Source organism: Dermacentor albipictus, chromosome 4 (assembly GCF_038994185.2).
Source record: "Dermacentor albipictus isolate Rhodes 1998 colony chromosome 4, USDA_Dalb.pri_finalv2, whole genome shotgun sequence".
NCBI classification, from domain to species: Eukaryota; Metazoa; Arthropoda; class Arachnida; order Ixodida; family Ixodidae; genus Dermacentor; species Dermacentor albipictus.
The window spans coordinates 158743166-158770555 of record NC_091824.1 but is presented as its reverse complement, the minus strand read 5'-3'; the positions used below and the strand labels follow the sequence as shown (position 1 = coordinate 158770555).

The 27390-nt window shown below is 46.5% G+C and overlaps 2 long non-coding RNA genes across 6 annotated transcripts in view; one reads left to right on the top strand and one right to left on the bottom strand.

Moving 5' to 3' along the window:
- The window catches only part of LOC135915778 (uncharacterized), a 500939-nt gene that overhangs the window by 403162 nt on the left and 70387 nt on the right, over window positions 1–27390 (bottom strand). The window lies entirely within an intron of this gene.
- The window catches only part of LOC135915781 (uncharacterized), a 31591-nt gene continuing 6374 nt past the window's right edge, over window positions 2174–27390 (top strand). The window contains exons 1-8 of one of the 5 annotated variants that reach the window (XR_011514129.1): window positions 2174–3645; window positions 3720–3787; window positions 3868–4067; window positions 15334–15500; window positions 17351–17548; window positions 17633–17689; window positions 18872–19028; window positions 19577–27372. This is a non-coding gene — a long non-coding RNA (uncharacterized lncRNA). Of the gene's footprint in view, window positions 3646–3719; window positions 3788–3867; window positions 4068–15333; window positions 15501–17350; window positions 17549–17632; window positions 17690–18120; window positions 18191–18871; window positions 27373–27390 lie in introns of all 5 variants that reach the window. The other 4 variants (XR_011514128.1, XR_011514130.1, XR_011514126.1 and 1 more) reach the window with 4 other exon arrangements.

The following is a 27390-nucleotide window of genomic DNA, read 5'->3' as shown; positions in this document are numbered from 1 at the left end:
TTCCATAGAGAATTTTTCGTAATAAGGCTATAAGCGAACTGAAAGTGGCGTTATTGCAGAGGAGTTCCGAGGCGAGGTCGACATACTTTGTCACTAATTAGGTGAGCTTGAGAAGTCTAATGAAAAAAAATTATTAAATAATCGTTTTAGTTGAGCTTAGGGGTAGCTGCGACAGAGGAGAACCGGCGCTCCAACTCCCGCCGTCGCTCGCGGCGTCGCGCCCCGCATCGGACGCGGTGCGCGTCGAGCAACGCAGCGTTCGGCGCGACAACGAAATGTGCGCCTGAGCAAGCGCCGCACGCCTGAGCCGACGCCGACGACACCGGCTTTTCTGCGACACGAGCTCCTTAACGCTGTCGCGTTAAAATAAAGGCTAGTATGCTTCGCATCCTGGGCTTAACCTTAGCTAAGCCACAGCCATTTTTTTTACCCTCATCACTTATTAAAAACATGCTAAGTGATTTATGTGGTGATAAGTTTGTTTCTGTTAGTGTATATTGATTAAGCAGGCTGTTCACAAGCTGTAGACCGAACCAGCTAGAAGATGCTCCAGTTAGTGAAGTGCGCCTTCCCGCAACGCCGTCTCGGTCGCTCAGTCACCTGGGTCTAGCGAAGTCTACTTTGCAGCTAAGCCGGAGCGGCGCGCTCCAGCGCTGTAGCAGACGACGCGAAGCGCCTCCCCGAGGTCCGTGTGCGCCTGCGCCGCTTCGCTTCGATGCGCCGCCGCTCCGGACGCACTGGCGCCCCGCGGAGCGCGGCCACGGTGAGCCGTGTTCACCCTAAGAGTGGACGAGCCTGTACATGCCTGTAATTATTCTGTTAGGATGAAAAGTGTATCTTGGCATTTCGGAGCTCTATGAGAAAGAACAAAAGACATACCCGCGTTGACAATTATTATTATCATTATCATAATGTGTTATTTTATTTTTATTTTTATTTTATATTTTGCAAGACCTGCCAACCAGCTACGGTTGGCGAACAAGGCTCGGACGGCGGCAGCAGCCATGGCTACCTGGACTGAGGAGGCCACCCAGCTTTGGGCTCAAGAAGCCTGGTCTATCAATAAAGTTTATTTATCTCTCTCTCTCCCTCTCTCTCTCCCTCTCTCTCTCTCTCTTGCGGTGAATCGTGCAGTATTCATTGAAGTTGTCATGGCTATAAATGTTTTATTGATTAGACACGCAGCTACTTCATTCCCTACATTATTTGCGTACAGTTCTGAACCCAAAATGAAAGGTTGTTTTACCTTGCGCTAAACTGGCACCCATGCTACGCAGCTGCCTTCCTTGGCCAAAGGCATCGAACCGACGACAACTCGCGCTTAGCACGAGAAGGCCATTGATCAATGAGGCCACTGTTGAGAGGTCGCTGTGCAAAGAAAAAAAAACAATATGTAAATAAAGTTATGAAAAAATTAGGAAGTAAACAAAATTAACTCTATTTACTATCGGACATACCAACCCGAAGGACGCAGGTGGTGGGATCAGATCTGCTAATCATTGGTAAATGAAGTTTTTAACAAGGAATCGAAATATATTTAAAAGTGTCATTTGTGATTAGGTGCTTTGTATAATAATTTTGTCATGATATTTCTTGCGGTTATTAAATCTTCATGCGTGTGATTTTCTCGTCCCAAATCTTCCGCGATGTCTTTTCGCCGAGTCATTCAGAGTAGAGGAAGAACGGCCTTCTGTTAACTGAGCTCTTGGTTCTACGCCTCTCTATTACGTTGCCAACAAAGACAGGATGCTAGCATTTTGGGACACCAATATTCGTAAAAAACACAACCGGCCCAAGTCAAGTGGCTGTGGAGTTCCGCTGCTCAGCTCCAGGTCGACGGTTCGATCACAGCCGCGGCAGTCGCACTTCGATAACGGCTGAAATGCAAAAACGCTCGTGTACTTCGTTTTAGATGCGCGCGAAAGAACCCCAGGTGGTCAAAATTTGCCCGTTAGTGCCCCTGCTACGGCGTGTCTCAAAATAAGATCGCGCCGTTCGGGCACGCAATTGAAGACCTACAATTTCAATTTTTTTGGTTCCAAGAGAAACCGTGCGCCAGGAGCAGACGACTGCGTGTACAGACAACTCGAAACATGTCGCGACGCACGCTCGTGAGTTGCAAGTCATGCTCGCTGCCGGAGCCAAACGCGAACGCGAAAGCGGCCACGGAACTTATACGACGGAGCCGCGAAGATTCCGTCCACGCGTTATAATATCGGTAAAACGACGGCGACAGCGCTAACGCCATTCCGTGTCCAAGAACACAGTGGAAGCATGTGGAAGCTTCTAGAACATTCCGAGTTCGTCAACTGTAGGCTGCGACATTTCTTTTTTATTCCTTTGTTTTTACCATCCCCACTCGCGCCGATCGCGGTGATAACAGCGGCGCGGCGGCTAGCGAGCCGGTGACGTAGTTCGACATTAGACCAATGAGAGAAGAAAAGAAATTGCCCGGGCATATCAACGCATGCGCCGAAGAGCTTGGCATCTATGGGCATATATCGAGCATCCGGGGGCTCGGGCCGCCATTTTACATTTTCTGTCCACTTCGACGTGCCTCGTCTCGGCAGCCTTCTGCGTCGCACCATGCCTCGAGCTCCTGCTGGTCTTAGTTACGCGCTAACGGTGGCAGCGCTTGTCGAAGTTTCACGCTGCGCACGTTCCCGCCTTCGGCCGACTCTGGAAGCTCTGGCTTCATGCTCCGGCGCCTGAAAAACGTGAGGCACGCCTCGAGAGACTTGTAGCCCGACCCGCCCACCGTCTCGGCAATTCCTGGCCCCGCTTTCGAGCTCCCGGAGTGTAAGTGACCGCCAACCGGCATAACTACGTTACTATACGCCGACGACACTCCGGTCGAGCCGGCGCAGCGTATATAAGGATATAAGTCGCAAGTCGTTCCTGCCGAGTACTCCTTCTTTTGTTTGTGCGCGTTCCCACCCCCCGACGGCGCCTGGACTATTGAACTGTGGATGAACTCTGAGCGTGGCCACTAACCCCAGGACCTGCGCGGCAACCCCTCGTCACGGCGAGCGTCGTCTCTACGAGCTTCGCATCGAGCGTCCTAAACGCTCAAAAGGCCTGTGTGTGCACTTAGTGCATTTTTTTCTAGATGGTCTAGCTGGCGAGGGTGGCGCATGCCTTAGGGAAGTTAACTGTTCAGTTGCACTAGCTAGCGCTCACTAGGGTTGTATAGCTGCACTACAAGATTCCGTAAAGTTAGTGTTGTTGCTTAGCTGTAAGCCCGAGGTTTCGTGGGCATGGCTTGCGGCCACACGGGTCTTCTCCGTGCCGGAATCGAAGAGGACGGGCCACGTGTTGCGGGGTGGCAGTGTATAGCTTCAGGTTTTAGCTGGCACAGAGGGTTAGCTAACACTACGCAGGCAACAGCTGATAGCCGTCCTCTTACGACTGCGTCAGGGACATGGACCCATCCGAACGGCCTTGCGACCCGACCCCACTATTTCGTGACGTAGGTAGCCCGCGCGCGTGAGTGCGCGTGCTATCGAGCGAAATGTGGAATGACGGAAGCAAACGGCCTTCGGACACAACCTCGCCAGCTATTAGGCATTAACCCGTTCTACGCAGCACCTCGACGCCGGACGTCGCCTGCTGTTTCCGTCGGAGCTGGGCCGGGCAGCAGCTACAGTAAGCGGCCCGTTTCGTTGCCGTTGTTGCTGTTCGTTTTTCGATGTGGGCTTACTGTCTTCGCTATTTTCCAGAGCGTCACTCGTACCGCGCCCGGTCTACCGTGTTCCCTCGTCGGAGTGGCCTTGTGGCTCTGCACCGGGTAAATACCACTTGCAGATGATTAGTACTACTACATCTGTGTTCTCGAGTGCTTAAAAAAAAGCCTTGTTGTCGTTTCAGGATCCCGAGGTCCGCTTTCGAGATTGCGGACCACGAGTCGCAAGGATATCCAGTGTGCTGCTCCACGTTCGCCATCCTCCCAACGTCCCCCACCGGAGATGGCCTTGAGCACCTCTTACCGTGGCTGACCGCGTTGGCTCCTTTGCATTTCCACGTCCATGGCATCCTTCTGCTACGGGGGACATCGTTTGTTACTACTGGTAAATATCTCTTAAACACGATCCGTACTGTCGCTGTGTCGTATTATTATTCATTGTTCTTCATTATTATTATTATTATTATTATTATTATTATTATTATTATTATTATTATTATTATTATTATTATTATTATTATTATTATTATTATTATTATTATTATTATTATTATTATTTATTAATGATAATTAATTTATTCTAAATAAAGGTATTGTTTCTGAATGTGCTTAGCCTGCTCTATTGAGAGTGGTATAGATTGCTACCTTCACAATGGAGTGACCTATATAACGAGGAATTTTCGATGGCCTAAGCTCTTGACTATACAGGCATTTAACTGTACTAGTATAAGCTAAAGATTCTAATACTGTGGAACCCCATCGATATGTTCCTTGCTGTTGCGTCTTCCAGGCTGCTATAGCGTTTTTTATAATCCCAACCTAAAGAAAATGATTCCTATGTGTTATCTTCCGATTTGATATGTTGCATTCTGTAATGTTCTTGCATCTTACTTGGCATTTGAATGAGGCAGTTGTGTAAATTTAGCAATGCAGAGGCAAATTCGCTCTTGCATGTTGCTACAAAGACGATAAATGTTATGCTGCAAAAATCCCGGCCCCGGCGGCCGCATTTCAATGGGGGCGAAATGCGAAAACACCCGTGTACTTAGATTTAGGTGCACGTTAAAAAACCCCAGGCAGTCGAAATTTCCGGAGTCCTCCACTACGGCGTGCCTCATAATCAGAAAGTGGTTTTGGCTCGTAAAATCCCATAATTTCATTTATTATTATTCAGTGTTCTTCATTGTTATTATTATTATTCAGTGTTCTTCATTGTTATTATTATTATTCAATGTTCTTCATTGTTGTTATTATTATTCAATGTTCTTCATTGTTAATATTATTATTCAATGTTCTTCATTGACATTAATATTATTCATTTATTAATATTGTTGTTGGTGCTTTTCCCAATACTACCGCTCTTGACTCGGAGCACAGCAGGTGGGATTACTTCAGGCACAAACGCCTTTAGTATAGGAGCTGCAACGTGTGGCCGCTTTGCCAGTTGCTCGCATGTCGCGATACTGAACACCATAGCGCATAAAAATAAATCACGCGGCTCCCACGCGCTGTTCGAATCGATGTAAGCGAAGCTTTCTTTACTGTTTGTGTTAATTCACGGCAATTGGCGACGATTCTTCACGTCGTATGCACTCTAGCCCCGAGTTATGTGATGTTGCCTTGCGTACACGACTGTTTTGTCTACGTAGTACACAGGACATACAGCGATGCGGGATTAGCTTGTGCACCGTTGTTCATAGCTGGGGAGAAGGGTCGACACTATCATTGCCTCTCACGGCGAGTGGTAGAAGTGGTAAACTCTAAATAAATTACGGGGCTTTACGTGCCAAACCAATAATACGCGTGGCACTTTCTCAGAGCAAGGTATTGGGCCGAGAAGCGGGAGATTCCACACTGCGCACACAGTAATTGGCTCTGATGACCGCGGCGTGTTGATGACTCATGTTAGAACGATCGAGATCGGCGACTGCTTCGAGCATGAATTGTTCATTGAAGTATCTCGCGGCAAGGAGCCTTTCTCGTATTAGTCTTCGAGTACTTTGATGAAGATATTTTACAGGCTCCCGCCTTCCAACTTGCATGAGATAGGCTTTGGCCGGATGTTTGAGGCACCCTTCAAAGATGGTGTTCGCAGATGTGCCGAGAAATTTGTTGCCTTTCTGAATTACACAAGCCCTTGTTATTTCGTCGCGACCAGGGAAACTTATTTCTTTTTGGCACATTTTCCAATATGTTCTTCGACACGGTCTTAACACCAGCACAGTAGCACCTATTGATATTCGCAATGCCATCTCATCTACCAAGCTTTTACGAATTCGCATCTGCTTCGCCATGTTCCTTCCACGTCTCCGTTGTAGAGCCTTGTTTGTCCACTTTGAAGCGGTTGGCGGGTATCATTAGCATAGGCTCATTAGGTTCATCATGCACGTATGTTAACGGTCAATTGTTGAGCGCTCCTTCAACTTCTGCTACAATTGTGCGTGGCTGCTCCACTGTAGTTGTACTTCTTGAGATTATTTTTCGCATCTTTGTCTTTCGGCTTAGTGCGAGGCACTCGAAAAATCCTCCCACGCCTCCACGGGGCGCACTCAGCTATTGTTTTCCATTGGTGGGTACTGTAGTAATCCTTCGCTCATTCGTGCCCAACAGCTTCAAGCATTTCCTTCTCGGCCTGCGTAAAGGTACTGGCGTTGTACGAACAGATTACGGCAGGTATACCCCGTCGTGCGGTGAATTGCCGGAAAGCTTGAAAAAGAAAACTGTATATCGAGATGTCATTGGTCATCTCCAAGTGTACTACTCTCGTTGCCGCGCAGGTGAAAATGTATTGTTCCACAATGTCGTATGTTTTTCGTATAAAGTGTACCGGTGAGGTAAGCTCCTGTGACTTGCAATTACCCCTGTTCGTTGAATCTGTCCGCCGGGAGGGGAGGCACAATTTAATTGGCCTGTCTTGTGTTACGCCTCTTGCAGACTATTCATTTATTTAAAACACATTTCACAGCTTCACGACCCTGCAATATTCGCAACATAACCCGCAGTTGCGCTAGCTTCGCTTGAAATCCGCCGTGCAATATTTGATCAACGTGACTTATTGGCGGTTCAGTGAAATACCCATCCTTTGGAAATACGATGACGTGCCGGCTTTGATTCTCGGCTGTAGTGAGTCTTTTGTCTGGCGAGTCCTTTGTTGTGACAGTACTTGTCCATTTATTTTAAATTACTTAGCGCTCGAATCGGCATTGCCACTTGGCTGCCTGAGCAATACTTTTGTGGTATCCGATGTCTCTGCAATTCTCTTTTCCTGTAAACGGCCTTCGTGATCTTGCGTTGTCTATGAACTTGAATACCCATGGTGTTACTCTTAGATGCCGCCCGTATGACGAATTTGATTTACAAGATTAGTTGATTCTCTTGTTCCTGTGCAGGTGTGACAATGCGCTTCGTGTTAATCGTCCATCTGTACATTCGTGGGGATCACGCTTGCTCTTTCCGGCTCCATGGATGTAACTTATTCGGGTCCATGTCACCCAATTTTTCGAGTCCGTCAACATCTTTGCGCTTATACCACGCGTGTGAAGATCCCCCCAGATTGTCTTCACCTTGAATGCACGACTCGCTCGTTTGTGTTTTCTCTTACATTTGTTAATAGTCGCAGAAGTATCCCCTTTACTTGTCCCTCTGATACAATGAAGTGCAATCATTGAGTCGGTCAAGCAGGCTGCTTCAAAAGTCATTTCACCGCAAGAATTGATGTAGGCGCCTAGCCTTGATGCCATCACCGCTGCCATTAGCTCAAGTGTTGTTAAACTTGGCTCTTTGATTGGAGCTGCGCCGCTTTTCGCTGTCGGTAGGCATGACTTTGTTCCTTCGTGTTCCATCGGTTTACACGACGGCCAAATATAGTGCCGCTTCGTATGCTGTTGGACTTCCGTCGACATATAGCTTGTATGATTGTTCCATTTGATCTTTGCTTGCGTAGTATTGGAGAACTGACTAGCAGCTCCTTCGTTTTACCCATCTGGTCCCTCCTCTTGTCGCATTCTCCTTTAAGGAGTGGCTCATCTCGCGCATCGTCCCTTCTCCAATTTTTGAAAGCCTATCTCTGCGCGTATCGTAAAAGGTGATGACAAGCCAAGCGCATCAAATATCCTTCCTGCTGCTTGTGCAGCACTAGCCTTTTGGTTAAGTACGTTGTTGCTGGTAAGGACGCATACTTGTCCACAGGAAAGGGTAGCACGTCATTTGAGTACTTCCATAAAATGGCTAGAAGCATTATCCGCCGCTAAGTTGAAGAACGCATGGGACAGAACTCAAATTTGGACAGCTTGAGGACACGTCATGACTATCATGCCACCTCATGAGCATCACTATCGCGGGACAATATCTTCGTCTTTAACCTTTTCGGCAGTAGGGGAGTCTTTTCATTTGCATTTTCCTTGTTGATTTACAAGTTAACGCTTTAATTCCACTGCAAGTAGACTTGATAGCGACCGTTTAATTCTAGTATTTTACTCTGATTGAATTTCGACTTCTTTGTTTGGGGTTCCCCATTCAGTGCTCCAAAACCTTTGTAGCTCTTGCTGAATTGTTTCCGCAGCTTCAACCTTCAGAACCATCACTGATTCCTTTTATGCTTGATTCAATTATTTTGGGGTCCTTTTTGGGGACCTTGCAGTACCCAACCCTCTATTGTCTCGCCTGCCATCAATCTGCTTTGATACTTCACGTTCTACTAGCGAAGAACTCCCAGTAATTGAGCCCTTCAGCAGTCCTATGGCCTCTGTTGAAGTCGTCTCCGTTCTGTCATCCATCTGTAGCTTTAGTCCCATTTTTCTCGTTGAAATTCTGATTTGTAGCGGGTAGACAACAGATGTGACGTCGCCTTGTAGATGTATTACTACGGCTGATTTCATTCCTCGCATTGCTACAATTTGACAACGTTAATTTGAATTTTTCGTCTCCTCCGAATGAACCAGTAGTCAGCATTTCCTGTGTTATTTCCTGTGAAAGAACTACCCGCGGCTCTAACGTCTTAGATCTTACACTTATGCCCCAGAAACTATAAAACAAGTAACTTGCTCGGATGGTTTCAGTGACCACAGATTACTGAATGCATCCATCAGTATCCCATTACCATTTACAGGTGTCTTAAGTAAAACAATGCATGACTACAAGGGAAATTATGAAGTAATCATCTTGAACATCATTTTCTACCTTCGTTCCACACCAGGTCTGTTCATGATAACTGGGTCATGTTCAGAGATCAGTTATGCGCATTGGTTGAGGAGAACATTCCTTTATTCAGAATAACTGATGACAAAAACAAACCGTGGTTCACTAAGTCCCTTCACCTACTCAGAAACGAAAAGAAACGTTCATAAAGAACTGCAAAACGAACCGGCACCCCGTCACCTTGGGAAAGGTATCTTAACTGTTCTTACTGCTTCGCTCTCAACGTAGCCAAAAATAACTATTTTTCCCAAGACGTTCCTTCACTCCTCCTTCACTACTCAAATCTAATCCCAGAAAGTTCTGGCAAATTTTATCTCCTGAACACAATACTAATGACATCTGACTAACGCAATACTGAACACAATGACATCTGAACGCAATACTAATGACACAATAAAGAAAACATTCCTCTTCCTAAAGGTGAGTCGCCTCAAGTTTTTAATAAATTTTTCTCATCCGTATTCCCGAAAGAAAGTATTAATAATTTGCCCATTGTTGCAGACCTATATTACCGGCACATGGAACCTATTGACATTACTATTGACGGTATTGTTCAGCTTATTAATTACTGGAATGTTTCGTCTTCAGCAGTTATTGACAATATTAATTCTAAATTACTAAAAAATAGTCAGTATCTAGCAAGTTATTTCACATTTTTCATCAATCTTTAATGAAGGGTCAGACACCCCAAGATTGGAAAACAGCCAGTCATAGCCATCTTCAAAGACGCTGACAAAAACTTAGCTGAGAACTACCGACGCATATCACTAACATGCATATTCTGCAAAATGATGGAACATATTGCATCTCATGTTTACCAACATCTAGAATCAAACAACTTTTTTCATAATCAACATTGTTTCAGGAGAGGTTTGTCGTCCGAAACGCAACTGCTTGAACTTACTACAGATTTACGTTTGAACATGGACTCAAACCTTCAAACTGCCAGCATCTTTCTGGATTTTTCTAGAGCTTTTGACCGCGTAGCTCATTTTCGCCTGTTATTGAAGTTATCATTAAAACTTGATTCACCAACTTTATCCTGGCTTCGAAATTTTCTTTCTAACAGGCAGTTTACTTTCGATAACAGCTTCTCCTCGCCCCTTTCATGTTTCATCTGGTGTACCACAAGGAAGCGTTATTGGTCCCTTACTCTTTCTGATATACATTAATGAGATACCCAATAACTTGTCAACTAAAATGAGCATACATGATGACTGCATTACCTATCAACACCTCCGATGACCACCTGATCCTCCAAAATAATCTTAACCAAATTAATAATTGGTGTGACACGTGGCTAATTACTCTAAATTCATCAATGTAAAGCGATGTCCTTCACCCGCAAACGCACTTACTTGGAATATTCTTACTGTATTAAAAAATGTCCCATTATCTCGGACCTCATCATTAAATATCTAGGCGTAAATCTTTCAGCAAACCTCCCCTGGACTTCTCACATTACCATCATCTGTGCCAGTGATTCTCGATCACTGGGTTACCTGCGACGTAACCTTCGGAACTCACCTCCACTTATCCGCAAACTGGCATTTCAAACATTTGTTCGCCCTCGACTTGAGTTTGCCGCTCCAGTCGGGTCTCCCCACCAAAATTACTTAATTACGATGCTGGAATCAATCCAAAATTTCCCGAAATTGACTACCGTTCTAGCGTAACTCAAATAAAGATTCACCTTTCGCATCAGCTGCTAAGTAATCGTCGCGACATAGCCCTTTTGTTATTATTTCATAAATACGCCCACCACACTAACAAACGTGCCCTACACCTAGAAACGTCATCGCACACGTCGCACAGATTATACAATCATAGCTTCACGCGCATCTATGGTGAAACAGAAGCATTTAACTCGTCTGTAATCCCACGTGCCATTCGGCTCTGGAACCTCACCGACAACATAGTTGCGGAAACTGACCATGAAAAATTCAAGCACTCGCTGAACTCGCTTAACCCTTGTTAACCATTGATATCACACTCGCTGTCCTGTGTTCTTTTTTCTACCTTTTTCTTGCACTGTTATACGTTTGTTACAAACTTATATAGTTCCTTTTTATTGTACTGATATGCAGCTTTATGTAGCTAATATGTTCCTTTGACTTTTAGGCTGTGCACTTGGCCGCTGTTTTCTTTTGTTCTTGTTGTTACTAGATTTTATGTACTTGATTGTATGCCCCCTTACTCAATCCCCATGTAGGGGCCTTGTAAGGTATTTCGCAAGGAGGAGGAAGAACTTTATTAAAAGCACCAGTCAATGAACGTCAGAAGAGAAATGCTTCTCCCCCTTCGCCCCTAGCCGTCGGCCGGAATGCCTTGAGACGCAGCAGCAGCAAGGGCTTGACCGATGATGTCCCGCTGGACGTTGGGGTCTGGGCTGCGGAGCAAAGCCTCCCAGGATTCTAGAGTTCGCGAGCTATCATGTTTAGCCGGACATGTCCACACCATGTGAACCAGATTTGCTGCCTCATCACAGAACCTGCACTTTGACCTGAACACTCCTGGATGCCACTTGCTGTAGAGTACGGGGTTTGGAAAAACCCCCGTCTGCAATTTCCTCCACATAACCTCATCTTTCTTACTGAGCGTTCTGTCCGCTCCCGGGTAGATTTGGCGATTTAGTCTGTAGTATGCTATGATTTCATGGTATGCGCGCATATCCTCTCTTCTGATTATAGTTTCGGTGGTTTGGGAGCTTCCGGGGGTCGACCGGTAAGTAAGACCAAATAAATAAAAATATCTTCGCTCCTCTTTACTAATCCAGCTGCAATAACTGTCTGCTGGCTTTCACTGTCTGCCACCTTATTCTCCACCTTATTCTCCCCCTATCCAAGCTACAGCTGTCTCCAAAAGCGCAAAATTGTTTTACATTTTCAGTTGCATGTAGAGTAGCCGTCGTTGCTTCCGCTTGCTGTGTTCTGACCTGCTCTACGTTTTCTTGCCGCACCGTGATGCCTACTGATCTAGCATGTTGTCCTTCGCACTGCTTGTATTTTCCTCTTCCTCTACAAATAGGCGCAGTGTTCTGGCCGGTTGCATCTGAAACATACTCTACTACTCTCAGTGAGAATGTTTTTTTTCTTTTTCGACATTGGAATGTTCCGACGGCAGTCCCCAGTTACGTGATCGTTCCGTTCGCAGAACAGGTAGCTTTTGTTTCTGAGCCATAAAAGCTGCAATTCCTAAGCTGTATGCTATTATTCCTTGGCTTCGCAACTATCCTCTCCTGTTAACACTGTCTTCCTGGGAAGATATTTGCTATCGCTGAAATGACTTAAGCCTGTCCAGCTTTTCTTTGCATTGTTTTTCTGTTTTGCGCGCTAGCTTTCATGGCTGAGCTGTTCATTGCTTCTTTTGACTTGAACTGCACCGATAACTCCGGTGGAATGGCTCTCTTCAACGCTGTCAACATGGACACGAAACTAGCACTCGAACCGCCTAACGTACAGACCGACAATCTGTACAACTGCTCTCCGTAGATCTTGCGTAGTTAATCAGTTTCTTGCACCCACCTCACTTTCTCTAGACTCGAGCACACTCATGCGCAGCTCCACTGATCGTTCACGATTTCCTAACGTTGTTCGTAGAATTTTTATCGCTTCATCCCAACTTTCATATGCAGATAAAGCAATGAAGCCCTTCTATAGCATACGCTGCCTTTCCGGTGAGGTGCCAATAAATTTTTGTCCCTTGCTCTTCTTAGGTCTGAGGTGAACTGCTCACTCGTATTGAGCATGGAAGCGATTCCACTCCAGAGTTCTTCCGCCAAACTTTGTCATTTCCAGATGAGGTAGCTTTTGTATTTCCCTTGCTTCTTGTTCTGAACTTAGTGATGCCACCTGAGTTTATTGTTCAAATCCAACTGTATGGCCTCCCGAATTCGGAACTCTATTGTAGGCAAGATCGTCGTTATTTTATTGTCCTACTCTATCATTCAAATGCTGCTTCGGCAGTATTTTCTGTCACAAATTCCTCCATTTGTTAGTTGGCGCTGTTGATAGGATAGAATAGGAATAAACTTTATTTGCTCAGCGGTTATTGATGTTCGTGCCCGGGGCTGTTCACGCTTTCGCTTATTCTCTTGCGATGTGTGCAACTTTTGTCTGTTAATTGCGTTGAAAAGCTTCGCGATTTGGGGGCGAAGCGCTTTGCTTTTCTTCGTAACTATATACTTCGCTCATTTCTAGTCGAAACAATCGAGTCTCGTTTGTCAGTGAGCAGTTCCGATGCTTATGTATGGTCTTCTCTTCGGTCTCGTTGCCCGGTCCGCTGCTCCACCACCGTTTCCTTTTCTGCTTCTTTGCCGGTTGACCTCCTTTATGGGCGGGGAGATAGTATGCTGGTTCAAGGCACCACTGTTGAAAACGATAGACCGATGACTACTTCGAATATGAAGGGTTAATAAAGTAGCTCGTGCTCTCGACAAGAAGCCACTCTCTTGCTCAGTGTTCGAGTGCTTCGATATTTTACAATATAATTCCATACTGTGGCACATAGCCTTAGCGGGGGATCTGTCAAGAAGTGGGTGGTGCAATTTCACATGCACAGAACGGGTCATTGCCGAAGAAGCAGCCGGTACAATTAAAATAGGACACGAACAAATACAAGCCTGCTTAAGATGTCGTATTGTGTAGCGCGGTTAATTACGCGAGAGAACGTGCACTCGCCTGTTTTCTTTCCGTCAAACACACCGGTATGAACAGCTTCAGGAAAGCTTCGTTTCACAGAAATTCGAACATGTTCATTAGCATTAGTCTGTAATGGCACTGTTTTTACGGTCGCACCACACAGGTATGGCCGATTGCTGTTGCATAGGTTGTCGAACGCGAGCGACATTTTCTCATGTCTCTTACGCTTTCTTTAGTCCCATCCCAAGCTTGTGTTTTCGTGCTATTCCTGCCGTCTTCCTCGATAAACCATATCCGTATTTTTCAATTCGTAACCTCATTGAAATATCCTTCGAGAATTCGGGAGCTTACCTATAATACGGTTTGCTTTGCCCTTCGTCTTACCTTGCATTAACCGTGGATGCGTTCAATAGTGACCGCTTCCTGACCGAGCATGTCCCGATTGTGTAAGCCGAAGAGAGCTCGTACGTCACTCTTGCCTCTTAACTGCTCAGATGATGAAAGGTTCGGCGCTGCAATTCGCGCTTGCGTCTGTCGGGAATGGCTCGGCTGCTCTGCGCACGATTCCACGTAACTTGGCTTCCCGCTGTCCATAAACCCCGTAGCAACGGCATCTTCTACTTGCGTACTCGTCTGCAATAGACGCCTTGTGCCATAAACGATAAAATTTGACAACCTACTGACATTTTCTAGATGGTCCATTATTTTGTTTCAATCATTCCATTCATACTAATAACCAAGATTTCGCTAGCATTAAATTTTTTTTGCAAAATCGTTAACGAATTTCTCTTATTCAACCAGTCTCTTTTCCTTAATGTCCTTAATATCGACAGCAGTTTCCTTGAGTTCCTTAGCGATCTGCGTAAGGTGTAGTCCTGGGTTGGTTTCAATGTACCCTCGCATAAGAAATAAGCTGAAGTACAGAACCGTGTCGATCACAAAGAATGGTCGTGGGAAGCCAGCGCTAAAAAGGGTATTGCTCGCGATAACACACGTACCACAAGGTTTACCCACCTTAGGGGGTTCATTTGAGACCCTAGTGCAGGTACCGCTGCCATTCCCGGTCACTACGGCGTTGACGGTGCGAAGTTTTCAAATTCGGAGGTATGGTTGCGCTATGTCGATATGTGCAGAGCGGTCCACACGTGTAGCCGCTCAGAGTCGTACCACTTAATCCGACAAAAGGTGTAGCAGGGAGCAGCATGTGGCGATGTGCTCCTGCGCGTCTCATCGAACCGCATCGCTTGTTCCGCGGGCGCCGACAGATCCGGCGCGAACATTAGCTGCAGAACGTAGAACTTGGCAATTACGAGGTGAGTGCTGGTAGCAATGCCATGTCCATGCCTTATTGAACAAGCAACTAAACCAGCCATCAAGATGCATACACAGTGCAAATCAGTGCACAGGACGATGCTTGTTGGGTCGCTTGAGTAAAAAAAAGAGCACCATCTCTGCTTTGGTGTGTATGCGCCAGTTCAACTGCTTTAATTCCTCGTTCGGTATGCACCAACTCGCCCACGAATGCACCGACCGTCCGGGCGACGCAATTTCGCTACGAGTCACAACACACACTCACTACGTGGTCTTGGGAGGCGAGACTCTCCGAACTGGACCTGGGAAGCCAACTGGCGACCCTCGACCAGGCCCGACGAGCCGCGATCGCCAGTAAAGCCCTGTCAAAGGGAACCACCAAGGAATAAACCGCGCAACGGTTTCTCCAATAATCAAGTTCCTCCTCCTCACCCCAGCACTTAGCCTTACTGTATCCATGCCTTATTGTTCTGTAATCTTGACGACCTGTCCTTTCGATTGCAGCCCACGTGTAAGATGGATATCCAGTGCGCTGCTCCACGTTTGCCATCCTCCCAACGTCCCCCTCAGGAGATGGCCTAGAGCGCCGCTCGTACCGGGACCGACCGTTCCCCTTCGCCGGTGCGGTCTCGCTGGCAGACGAGATTGCTCGTCGCCCTGCGTTGCTACGGGCAAGTACCACGTACAGACCACTCGTACTACGGCTGTCCTCGAGTGGTCGCAAAACAGGCCTTATTGCTTCAGTTCGTTTTCGATCCGCCTTCCCTTTCGTTACATTAATTCGTTTCATCGCTTGGACAAGTGTACGACAAATGAAATAGAATACGAGGAAAACCAGGGAATACAAGTGCTTGTCGGTACCAGACTAGGTCTCTGTACTCAATATTTTGCACTCGAGCAACAGCGGTATCCTATCATTGTCACTAAAATAAAAAAATGAAATGTAAATGTTCATGCACTCCATCAAAATTCACTTATCTGGACTACCATTTCGTAAGCAAGCATGAAATGCATTTACTATGTAGTAATTATAATTGCACAACACTAAACAAAGCTTAATGTTATGTCGGCCATTACTTACTTATTCATTGATTCACTTACCTAACAGGCTCCCGAAGGAGTATTGCGTGAGAGGAGGATACAGGGAATTAGCGAAAAAAAAAGGACTACGAAGAAAGTATGCGTCGTTAGCGAGTAAACATGAAAGAACAATTCTCTAACAATGTTAAGGCAATACATTTTTAGGCGAAGAAATCCCTACTAACCGTTTGTGGCGTAAACTTGGATAGCCCAGGAAAACCTGGCATCTAAAAAGCAGAGAAAAAAAAAACTTTGTACTACCTAAGCGTAGAGGAAAAAACAAGGATTAGTAGCTTGCTGAAATGTCTCTAGGACTTGGCTTGCTGAATTTCAGTTTCAATATTACAACCATTCCCGACAGCGGGGTTCAAGAGGTCAAGGCTGTCTGCCATAATTTGTCCTTGGTTTTACAATTTTTCTATAGATCTCTTAACCTCAGCATTAATATGTCGTCAGTATGCACGGGCATGGTTGGATTGCGAATATCAATTTGTAACCATTTCGGGAATCCCTAGTAGTCAATTCTTCGGCAAGTTTAAAGCGAAAGGAAATGCTTTATTTCGTCGTTCGCCTTTTAAGTTTAGTACTAGAAGTTGTGCCACACATGACAATACATTGAAGATGAAGATGGGCTTGAGCTGCATTTAAGTGGCATTTGGTCTCGTCCTTCCTAAAGCACCTATTCTACCAGATCGCTTCGCGTTTAAATTGCCAACGTGGTCATTCCAAGGTAGTGATGAAAAGCATCCAATATTATACTGTTTGTCCGCTCTATATGATCAATGCCGCTAGACCTTAATGGTTTACTCCCATGCTTCGAAACCTTAAAAAAAAATGGTCACGTTGCTTTGCTTTATGTGCTTCAATTCAATTGAAGCTCGTTCACATCTGGCAACTTTGACAACTCCCTCAACCACTGGTTTGATTTTATCCGTCAAGTCGGCGCTAGACGAAACAATTCATGTCATCCGCGTACAAAACCTTTTTTTTTCTATTGGTGGAATGGTAACGATATTTACTTATAAAGCAAAAATAAAAGCTGCCCTAAAATACCCTTGTGATACACCTTTAGCCATTGACATTAGCTCGGAGATAGATGCACCCATGAAACCCATTGCTAGTATTTTGGAGACAGTTTCTAATTAAGCCCCCACCCACTAATTCTGTAAGAAAACTCCCTGAAAAGTGCTTAGTATTTGACTATATCAAAGGCCTATCTTAGGTACAGAAATATTCATGCTGCATTCAACTACCGTTGCATGTTTTATTATTGCTTCCTTTGCAACATTCGTAGCTCAGTTAACATGTCCCGTTCAAAACGCCACTGGTGACGCGAGATTACTTTGATGCTTTTTCAAGAAACCGAGAAATCTTTTCAGTGCAAAACTCTTTCGGATGTTCTAGTGGAAATAAATGCTCAGTACGGAAACTCTCTTTTCAGGATCCCGACGTCTGCGTTCGATTAAGGCCCATGATATGTTAAGCAGTGGGCTGCTCCCCGTTTGCCATCCTCCCAACGCACCTTTCGAGATATAGCCTAGTGCACCACTCGTACTCTGGCCGACCGTGTTTCATTACCATCCCTCACCCATGGCGTCCTGTTGGCAGTCCGAACCTTGCTCCTCGCACGCCACTACTGGTGAGTATCGCGTACTGACCTCTCGTACTTTGGCTCTGTCTTCGAGTGGTCAACAATAAGCACGCTGCTGTTTTCGTTTTGCAGAAGACCGTTTTGGATGGCTGTGAGCGAGGAGAACGCCCGAGGCAGTTTTGCCAAAAGGTGGGCAATTTTACGTATTGTGGACAATATGTCCGAGATCTCGAGGGAAATATTATTCTGGCAATGAAAAACGTGTTAAATTTGTTTGACGTCAGAAGTTGTTTTTTCGCGTGATTGTGCTGCAGTGTACAAAGGCGTGGCAGTTTGGGCGAGTTGGTATGTCATGACTTTTTAGGCTTGTAGCGCAGCTCAGAAAGGGCAAAAAAGATGGAAGGGGGTAATGATAGGGAACGTTCACTCTGTTCTCCGTTCCCTTTCGTACCCCTTCCACCTCCCTTTTTGCTCTTTCTGAGCTGCGCTACAAGCCTAAAAAATGTGTACAAATATGGGCAATAGTAATTGTTTATCTTAGCAGACAACTGAAGTCCATGAGGCATGCCTGCATTATTACACGGACGCTATTTTGCGACATTTCTAATGTCATCTTACAGGTGGCCAGCTTCGGTTGCTCTTTCTGCAGCTGACTGCAAGTTACAATGACACGCATTACCAAAGGCTCACGTAAGCGAGCTCGGCCACTTTTTATTGAGTCTCCGGTGCGAGTAAGACTAAATTTTGGAAGCGGTTTCTGGAAAGCAGGTTAGAGCGTTCGTTAAGGCGCTGAATTGCTCCACTACGGAGTTATCACCACCAGTTTCATACGTTTTGGGTCACCATGTGTTCAGACAAAACGTGGCCATGTATAACCAACTGAACATCGTGTAATTTTTATTTTCTAAGCCAAGTATGACGCTTGAAACATGCCGATGAGGAGCGGGAAGTGTAGCTTCTTATTTACAGATAGCTTTCTTGATTGATATATATTGCTTGGACGCGTGAATAGCTCACTACAACTCGATGTCCGAGGTGTGAAAGGCATTTCATCAAGGCGCTGTACCTAGGTTCGAAACCCCCCCCCCTTTTTTTTTCTAACTGCCGGCTATTCAGACGCACATATCTTGGACTTCATCGTGCTTGTTTAGAGTTTCCTTGTCAAATGGGTTTTAGTTCAGTCAGCTCCAGTGAATTTGGCCACAGGTTCTGAGCAAGCGACTTCCTCACAGCGTATAGATGCTTTTCTGAATAAATTTGGTCCTGGCATGTGGAAAATTTTCGCCCACATATGTGGCAAAATTACACGTGACAATTTGGCAGCACTGGTTTTTGCTCCAAATTCCAAGTATTTTCTTGCCTACGTTCCAGAGCAGATGCTTCTGAGCAACAATCCATCCACGGCTGTGGTCGTTTGGACATCCAAGTCTGAGTGTGGCCACTAACCCCAGGACCTGCGCAGCAACCCCTTGTCACGGCGAGCGTCGTCTCTGCGAGCTTCGCATCGAGCGTCCGAAACGCTCATCAGGTGGTCTTTGTGCATATTCCAGATGGTCTAGCTGGCGAGGGTGGCGCACGCCTTAAGGAAGTTAAATGTTTGTTCAGTTGCACTAGCTAGCGGTCACTACGATCGTATAGCTACAATAAAGAATTGCTTAGCTGTAAGCCCGAGGTTTCGTGGGCATGGCTTGCGGCCACACGGGTCTTCTCCGTGCCGGAATCGAAGAGGACGGGCCACGTGTTGCGGGGTGGCGGCGTATAGCTTCAGGTTTTAGCTGGCACTGCGCAGGCTACAGCTGATAGCCGTCCTCTACGAGTGCGTCAGGGACATGGACCCTTCCGAATGGCCTTGCGACCCGACCCCACTATTTCGTGACAAGGTAGCCCGGGCGCGTCAGTGCTATCGAGCGAAATGTGGAATCACGGAAGCAAACGCCGTTCTGAAATTGCCTCGCCAGCTTTTAGCTATTGCGGCGACCTTACGTCGCCCACGGTCTGGAGCTACGGTGAGTGGTCCACTTCTTTGCGGTTCCAGCTGTTCTTCTACGGTTGTTTACTTTCCTCCTTGCGTCGCAGATGATGACCTTGATAACCAATCGTGCCGTCACCAACCGTCTTAACGCTTTTGCATTCCCTCGGCGGGGAACTGTTGCTGGTTGACTGGACTTCGTTCCTCGCCCGGCACTACTCCTGGCAAGTACCATGAACACTAGAATCGAAGTATGGCTGTGCTCTCGAGTGTTTAACAAGCCCTGCCTAATTTCAGGTTCTTACTGTCTGCTTCTGAAGTGCGCCAACTGTAGGGGCCCTCACGCAGCCTCGTCGAAAGACTGTCCCCGCATCAAGAGGGAGCGCGCGGTTCTGAAGCATATGGCCAGAGACAATACGGCCCGAGGCAGCCGAAGTAGTCCGGCGTCGACGTCGACGCGATCGTAAGTCTTCAGAGAAGGCGCATGCGCGAAGCGATAGTACCCGCTCCACTACGGTACCACTTAGTCGCGCCGCGAAAGGGCCCAGCACTTCCACGAGGGAATCAGATAACTCTTTAATTCTTTAGAGGAATGGCCTACGATACCGAGCCGCTCCCTTGCTAAGGAACCTCAGAAGGTCGCGGCCCCACCGGAGCCTTCTCTCGCCATTGATGAGTCACCTAAGACAGATCGTCAAGTCATCTCGATGCTACGTTCCCTCATGGAGGCCATCCGAACGATTTTAGTGGACATGGGGACACCGTCTGCTCGAAGCGCAATTAAAGTGCTGGACGCATTAAGCCCAGTGCTGGAAACCCTCAACTAGAAAAATGGCTGCCCATACCCCATCCATCGGAAAAGAAGTCAAGGCAGCGTCCGTCATCCAGTGGAACGCCAGAGGGCTAAAATCACGAATTTCAGATTTCCCTCAGTATGTGTACACCAATGTGTTTCTACTCATCGTCATTTGTGAGCCCAACTTGTCGAAACCAATCACTGTCAGGATACGAATGTATCATGTCATCAACCAATAGTGCATGCAGCAAAATCGTAGTTCTTTTTCGTCGTGAACTCGCCTATGTTTTGCAACCAATTGCGCCCCACGACGACAATCAATATATATGCATTACAGTTAAAAAGAACTCGTTTACTCTCATAGGCGTGTATGTATCGCCTTCGAGCAATTTCGATACTAAAAGATTAGCGAATATCTTGAGTGTTTGTCCCACCCCATGGTTATCATAGATTTCAATGCACACCATCCAGCATGGGGAAGTACAAGGACAAATGCAAGAGGACGAAGATTAGCAAGCATCGCCTACAACTATGGCCTTACTCTCTTGAACGATGGTAGCCTCGCCTTTCTTCGAGGCGTGAAATACGGCAGCTGCCTCGACCTTGCTTTCGTCTCTCTCTCTCGCCAGATATGTGAAGTGGTTTCCAGATATTGAGACACATGGAAGTGATCACATTCCCACCTATTTGAAAATCAAAGGCTTGTCGTCTAGATCTGGCCCACGGAATACCATTCGGACGATTCAATGGGCGAACTTCAAATCTGATATGGAAGGTGCCTGCCGCGAGGGCCTACCCTCTGGGTTAGAGCAAACAATTAAAAGTACGATGCGAAACGCCACTCGCGTGCTGACGATCTCTTACACGCGAAACGACTTCGACATAGAATTAGAGAGACTTCGAGCACCTCGTCGCCGGGCGGAACGTCGATATCGACGCACAAAATCAATCCGTGATCTTAGGGCAGCCAGGAGGATTCAAAAGAAGATTCAGCGTCTAATGGATACATCAGCGTCGGAACGTTGGGCGACGTTTTGCCAGACACTCTACCCCCGCAAGCCACTGTCTCACATTTGGAAAACGGTGCAAGGTCTGCGTTTCCTTCCGGAACAGCGTTTTCCATTCAAAGCGCTCGCGCTTTTCCAAGGGCGGCAGGACATCGATGTCGGAGATGACTTTTGGGCGCGGATGGCAGACCAAGCGACACGTCCAGATCCTCCAGCCCGAGATGACGTCCCCCATTCCCGTGATTGCCGCATGGACCTTCCTTTTACAATTAAGGAGCTCGAGGCGGCATTAGCTCTCTGCAGGCGCTCATCATGTACGGGTCCAGATGGTATATCATACCGAGCCTTGTGCTATCTCGGAGAATCCGCATGGATAGCATTGTTGAGGCTCTACAACACCTCATGATAGGAGGGAAATGTTCCTGACGAATGGAAAGTGAGTTATCTGGTGCCAATCTTGAAGCAGGGCAAATCCCCGCTAGAGCTCGCCTCTTGCCGCCCAGTAGCGTTGGCTAGCTGTGTAGGAAAGATAATGGAACGGGTGATCCTTGACCGCCTGGAATGGTACCTTGAACACAAGATTTATCCGAATTCCATGGCTGGTTTCCAACGTGACCGCTCTTCCCGCGACAATGTAGTTGATCTCGTTTCATATGTCCAGCACGAAAGGTCCCGAAAACGTTTATCTGCAGCTCTATTCTTAGATGTGAAGGGGGCATACGATAACATATTACATGAGGCCATTCTCGACGCTTTTCTGACGGTTAGCCTAGGTGGTCGAGTATTTTTGTGGATTGCAAGTTACTTATCTGCAAGATAATTGTGTTAACTGAATGGCCCAACGGCGCTACCCTATACCAGCAGGGGCGTTCCTCAAGGCGGTGCTCTCAGCCTGACGCTATTCAACCTCACTCTTATTGGGCTTGCCGAATACTTTCCAACTACCACCAAAATTTCAATATACGCAGACATCTGTGTCTGGACTTCGGCAGTCGCACGTCCTCAGATATGTGTACGGCTTCAAAAAGCGGCTACTTTGACAGCGAGCTACTTGTGTGAACAAGGTTTCAGCATATCACCAGAAAAATGCGCCCTGGTGGCATTTACTCGCAAACCAATGACGCCTTATGTCGTCTTAATCAATGGGCGGACCATTTCCTATGTCAGAGCCCAGATTTCTTGGCGTAATTATCGACCGAGACCTCTGTTGGAGCCCACACGTGGCCTACATGAAACGGCGCCTGACAGCAACCTCCCAGTTAACTACTTCACAGGAAAGACGTGGGGGATATCAGTTGACACACTGATGACTCTACAGAGCTCTTTCTCGGTTTTCTGAGATATAGTCTACCTCTACTGATCACCTGCAAGACAATTATTCGTGTTCTGCAGGCAGCACAAGCTCAAGCACTTAGTCTGCCTTGGTTTGCCCAGATGCACGTCAACAAAGGCTACTATTGCGATTGCTGGGGACCATCCAATGCAAACTCGCATCACGGTGGAAGTCCTGAGAACGCACATCAGACATTTTGCACATGCCCCCTATCGCCACCTTGCAACACTACCTTCAGACAGGCACCAATCATCATTCTCTAAAACTATCGTCAAGTACAACGACAAACTTCCCTCGGGCTTCACCGCTGATCTAAACCATCGCTTCTCCTTGGTGTCTTGTCAGCCCCACAGTCCATCTCAGCGTACCAGGAATCGGGGAAAAGTCTGAGCTGACGTCGCCTGTGCTGAAACAACTCTCTGCTTCTGCCCGAGAGGTACGCGGACAGTTCACATATTTATATACTGATGGTTCCACAAACATCCAGTGTTCGTCCGGTGCTATGGTTGTCCCCAGCAAGAGCTATTACCATCAGCTTTAAGACTGACCACTCAACATCGACATCTGCGGAACTAGCTGCTCTTCGCGCTGCACTTTGTTGCGTCAATCGGGAGCCACCTCGACAATGGTCAATCTTCAGCGACTCAAAGGCAGCCCTACAATCTGTGCTATCAGCTCTGCGTCGTGGGCCATTCCAACAGCTCGTATTCGATATTAGATGCCTACTCCATACATCACAGGAGCAAGGACACCACGTGACGCTTCAGTGGCTGGCAAGTCACTGAAAGGAAAGGAAGACGCCGATAATGCCGCTCGGGCAGCTTTTGAAGACGCACAGGAAGAGGCCATACCACTTTCATGGTCTGACACAGCTAGCAGACTTCGAATGCTTGCACAGGAGATCACGCTCTCTCTATGGTGCACACCAAACAGCCAGACCAACGGGAGCAACCGTCAATACCACCTGCCCTCTTTGATGCATCTCTGTATTCCAAGTGGACTCCGCCGAAGTGAGGCCACCCTGCTTTATCGCTTATGGCTGGGGGTGGCCTTCACGAAATCTTACTCGTTTCGAATTCGAATGGCCGGCAACGCTCTCTGTTGTGCCTGTCTTTGCGAGGAGACGCTGGAACACATTCTGTGCGACTGTCCTGAATATAATGTTCAGAGACAGTCCCTGGCGTCCGTTCTAGCGCACCTTGAGAATAGACTATTGTCAGCTGCAACTATTTTCACATATCGGTGACAGACACCGCAGCTGAAGGCGACGAAAGGATTACTTCGGTTTACGAAGGAGACGGGCTTGTGCAAGCGGCTGTGACAGTGATGTCACGTACCACGCAAGAGTGACAGAGTAACTAACGATGTGTGTGCCGTGTTATGTGCTCCCTATCTCTTCTCCCCAACTTTCATCCCCCCATCCCGCTCCCATGTCTAGGGTAGCAAACCGGTTAAGCTAAACTGGTTATTCTCCCTGCCTTCCTTCTCCACTTTTTCCTTCATTCGTTCCTACCGTCTGCTTTCCATTGCGGCTATTCACAAGCATATCCAGCGGGCGCTTCTGCACATCTTCTCCGGCCGTGTTACGCCTGCGTTTTTCTCGCTACTGGCTTTCAGCTTGGAGACGCAGATTCGTTAAACTCCCTGCACTACTTCTGACAAGTACCATCTATACGCTCCACCGGTACTACGGTTGTTTCCTCGTGTGGGCGGATAAGCCCTGTGGCATTTAAGGTTCCGAACGTCTGCTTTTGAATGAAGCCGTGTTTTCCCCTGACGACTATGGTTAGTGTTCTCTCAGTGCTCCTTTTCTTAATCCTGTTGCTACACGTTGCCGGTCCCGCAAGTACAAAAATTTAGTGGGCTTCCGATGAAATTTGCGGTAGAATTTATTTACTGTACAGACCTTCGAGGTTAGGTTTATGCTTCGGAAAACTTCGCCGCAGGGTTTCCGAAAGACTTGTGTGTCGCTCTCCCAGTAAGACGACGTTTAATTACTTCCGTTCCTGGTTATGTTTCTTTGCTGATTTCATTTCCTCATCAGTAATTTATTTCGTCTACTCGGAGTGCCTCATTTTTCACAATGCTTTGGTAACTCTACGTAGTCTTCACTTTTGTCGAAGGTTGCCGTCATATTGTTAAATATCCGCCCCCTTCCCCCTAGTTTTCTCCGCAGAAACTGGGAGAAAAACTGGGTTCGCAGAATAGGTTCTCCAGATCCATCGTGAACTTTTGTGAACGATTGTTTCCCAATGATACAACATACTTCGTATACTCGGGTGTATATTTCTCCATTATTTAGTACACATCCACCGATCGCTTTCCGCGGTAGACTTGAAAACTACGAATGAGCCTTTCACAGAAATCGCCCCCACACAATGTTTTGGGGAGGAAATTTCCACTTGGTGATAGGTCATAAATTGTTCACTTGTTCATTGACGTAATGTTCCTGTGACCGCATTCAATCCCTTATTCGTTCTCTTGAAAGTCTTGCATTGTTGCTCTGCACGTTTATGTTCGAGCTGAGAAACGCCGAAAATAGTGTAGAAAACCGATGTGAAGCGCCTCCAAAAGTTCCGCAGTGTACACCTCTTGCCACGGCACTTGTGAAAGTTGATACAGAAACTTTGGCTATGTCTCCTTGGTTTTTGTAGTTGCTCCCAGCGCACCGTTGAAACGTAGACCAGCCATTTCAGACAATTTGGTCTTCGTTACTCTATCCTATATAGGAGGTACTTCTTACAAGGATCTGAAATTGTATCTTCGCCACACAACGCACTGTCGCATTACTTTCTTATTTTCGTCCTCCGATTACCCGAAATCTCGTTATTATACGCGCCAGTGTACCGCGTTCTCCACCGTGAAGTTTGTCCACATAGGTGTCGCACTAATACTCCAGATTTCTTCCATTTACGTGTGATCGGGTGCTGCTCTTATGATACGAGCCCTACCGAAAGCGTCTTTGGAGTCTCATTCGGTCTTTATCGTAATATATCTGGTATTCAACTACTGTCTGCACATTCGCTTGCTTGCTGAATTTCTGCGCTTTTTCAATATTCACGCTTTGTTCTAGCCAAATAAGGCAGGCGTCGGCGGTATTTATTTCTTTTGCTTTTAGTGGACCGTAGAACTTGTCCTCAAATATTAATCACGGAACGAAACATTCACGTTGTTGCTCTCCAAATATTCAAGTAACTGCCGAACTTGTCAACTTCAATGTCTCTTCTTGAGATCATTTTCGACGTATATCTGACACGAGAATCATCTCCTTTCATTATTATACGGTATTTTGTAACGGTTATTTGGCCTGTAGCAACTTGGGTCCCTTCCACGAAATTGTTCACTACGACATCTTTTCTACGGTCACTCCTGGTTATATCTGCTCAACTTTTCACTGCTATTGACGTATCCCCATTGTTCTCCTACTGAGTAATTTTTTTTTCTTGTAGTAGGTGTTCAACGGGTGCTTCATGCATTTTCATTCTCCAATGCAGCGCAATTGTACAAGTGGTCGTATACTTTACTGTTACCTCCAAGTTCTAATTTGCGAGACTGACGACGGTGTTCATTAGAGCTACGGTGTCCATTGCCAGGACCAGCACTGTCTCCGCTTTGATATAACAGTACCATGAATGCTGCACTTGAATACCCCGCCGGGCTTGCATCTGAGAAGTGTCAATGCTTACGTTCAGTTTCTTATTGTCGATACGCGCTTGAGGCATTTAGTCCTTTATCTTCCTCGGTATATTTCTCCATAGATCATTTATCTTTGTCTGGGAGAGGGTTGTCCCAAGATTCCGGTTTCTTTCCCGTCATTGAATACCGATATTAGCTGTTACAGTGCAGGACGTTAGAAATTCCCGCCGACCAAATATTTTTACCCTGGCTGCATTCCACTTCGATTCCTGAGCACTTAACTGGCGTCTTCATATCGATATAGCAGAATACCGTCGGCCGTGTCACAGTTCATTTCTAGAATACGGATTTGGCTTGATGAAGTAAGAACGGCATCTTGAAGTGCTTTTAAATTCTCATAACTGTTTGATGTCCCTTTCCAAAGATTTATTGCTTGGAAAGATTTTGCTTCCATGTACACGACTTTAGCCTGGTTCTAAGATTTCCAAGCGTAACTTCATCAACGCAAACTTATTTACGTTTGCTGTTATTACAAGAATTTCTTCGAAAATTCATTACCACTGTTGGTACATCTGCATTCAAATTATCTCCTGTCTGAAGATAATCATTCGGAACATTCCTGATCTTAACCACGAAGCGTCAAATGCTACCCTTATTTTCTTGCTAGTTGGTCTTTTCGAATTGCTTGATGGCGCGATATGGTAGTTATTGTTCAGATTCTTCCGAGCATGCTCGTTCTTCCATTCCAAGCGTCAAAGATCTCGCATTGAACAGTCATAGTCATCTCGGTACTGAATTTCCCTGGTGTCTTCGAGATCGTCTTCTGATTGCTGCTTCGTTGAGTTCCACGTTAACTTGCTCTCTCCATCCTTCTGAACAGTCACTGTGACTACATAGTCCACTTCATGCATCGTTTCTTTCCGAGGAGCTAATCCAGTATATTCCGCCATCAAAAAGTTCAAAATGGAAGTCGTCAGTTTCTGCGGCGTCAAGAACCATGGCAAGTTTCGCGTTTCGCAGTTCTCTACACCACATGGGTCAGGCAGAATCCAGTCGGGAGTTTTCTATTTTCCATTGTATCTTCGTTTCCTCTTTCCACTGGACTTGTCTCCTAACCTGGCACTACTACTGGTAAGTGTCGTTTGCATG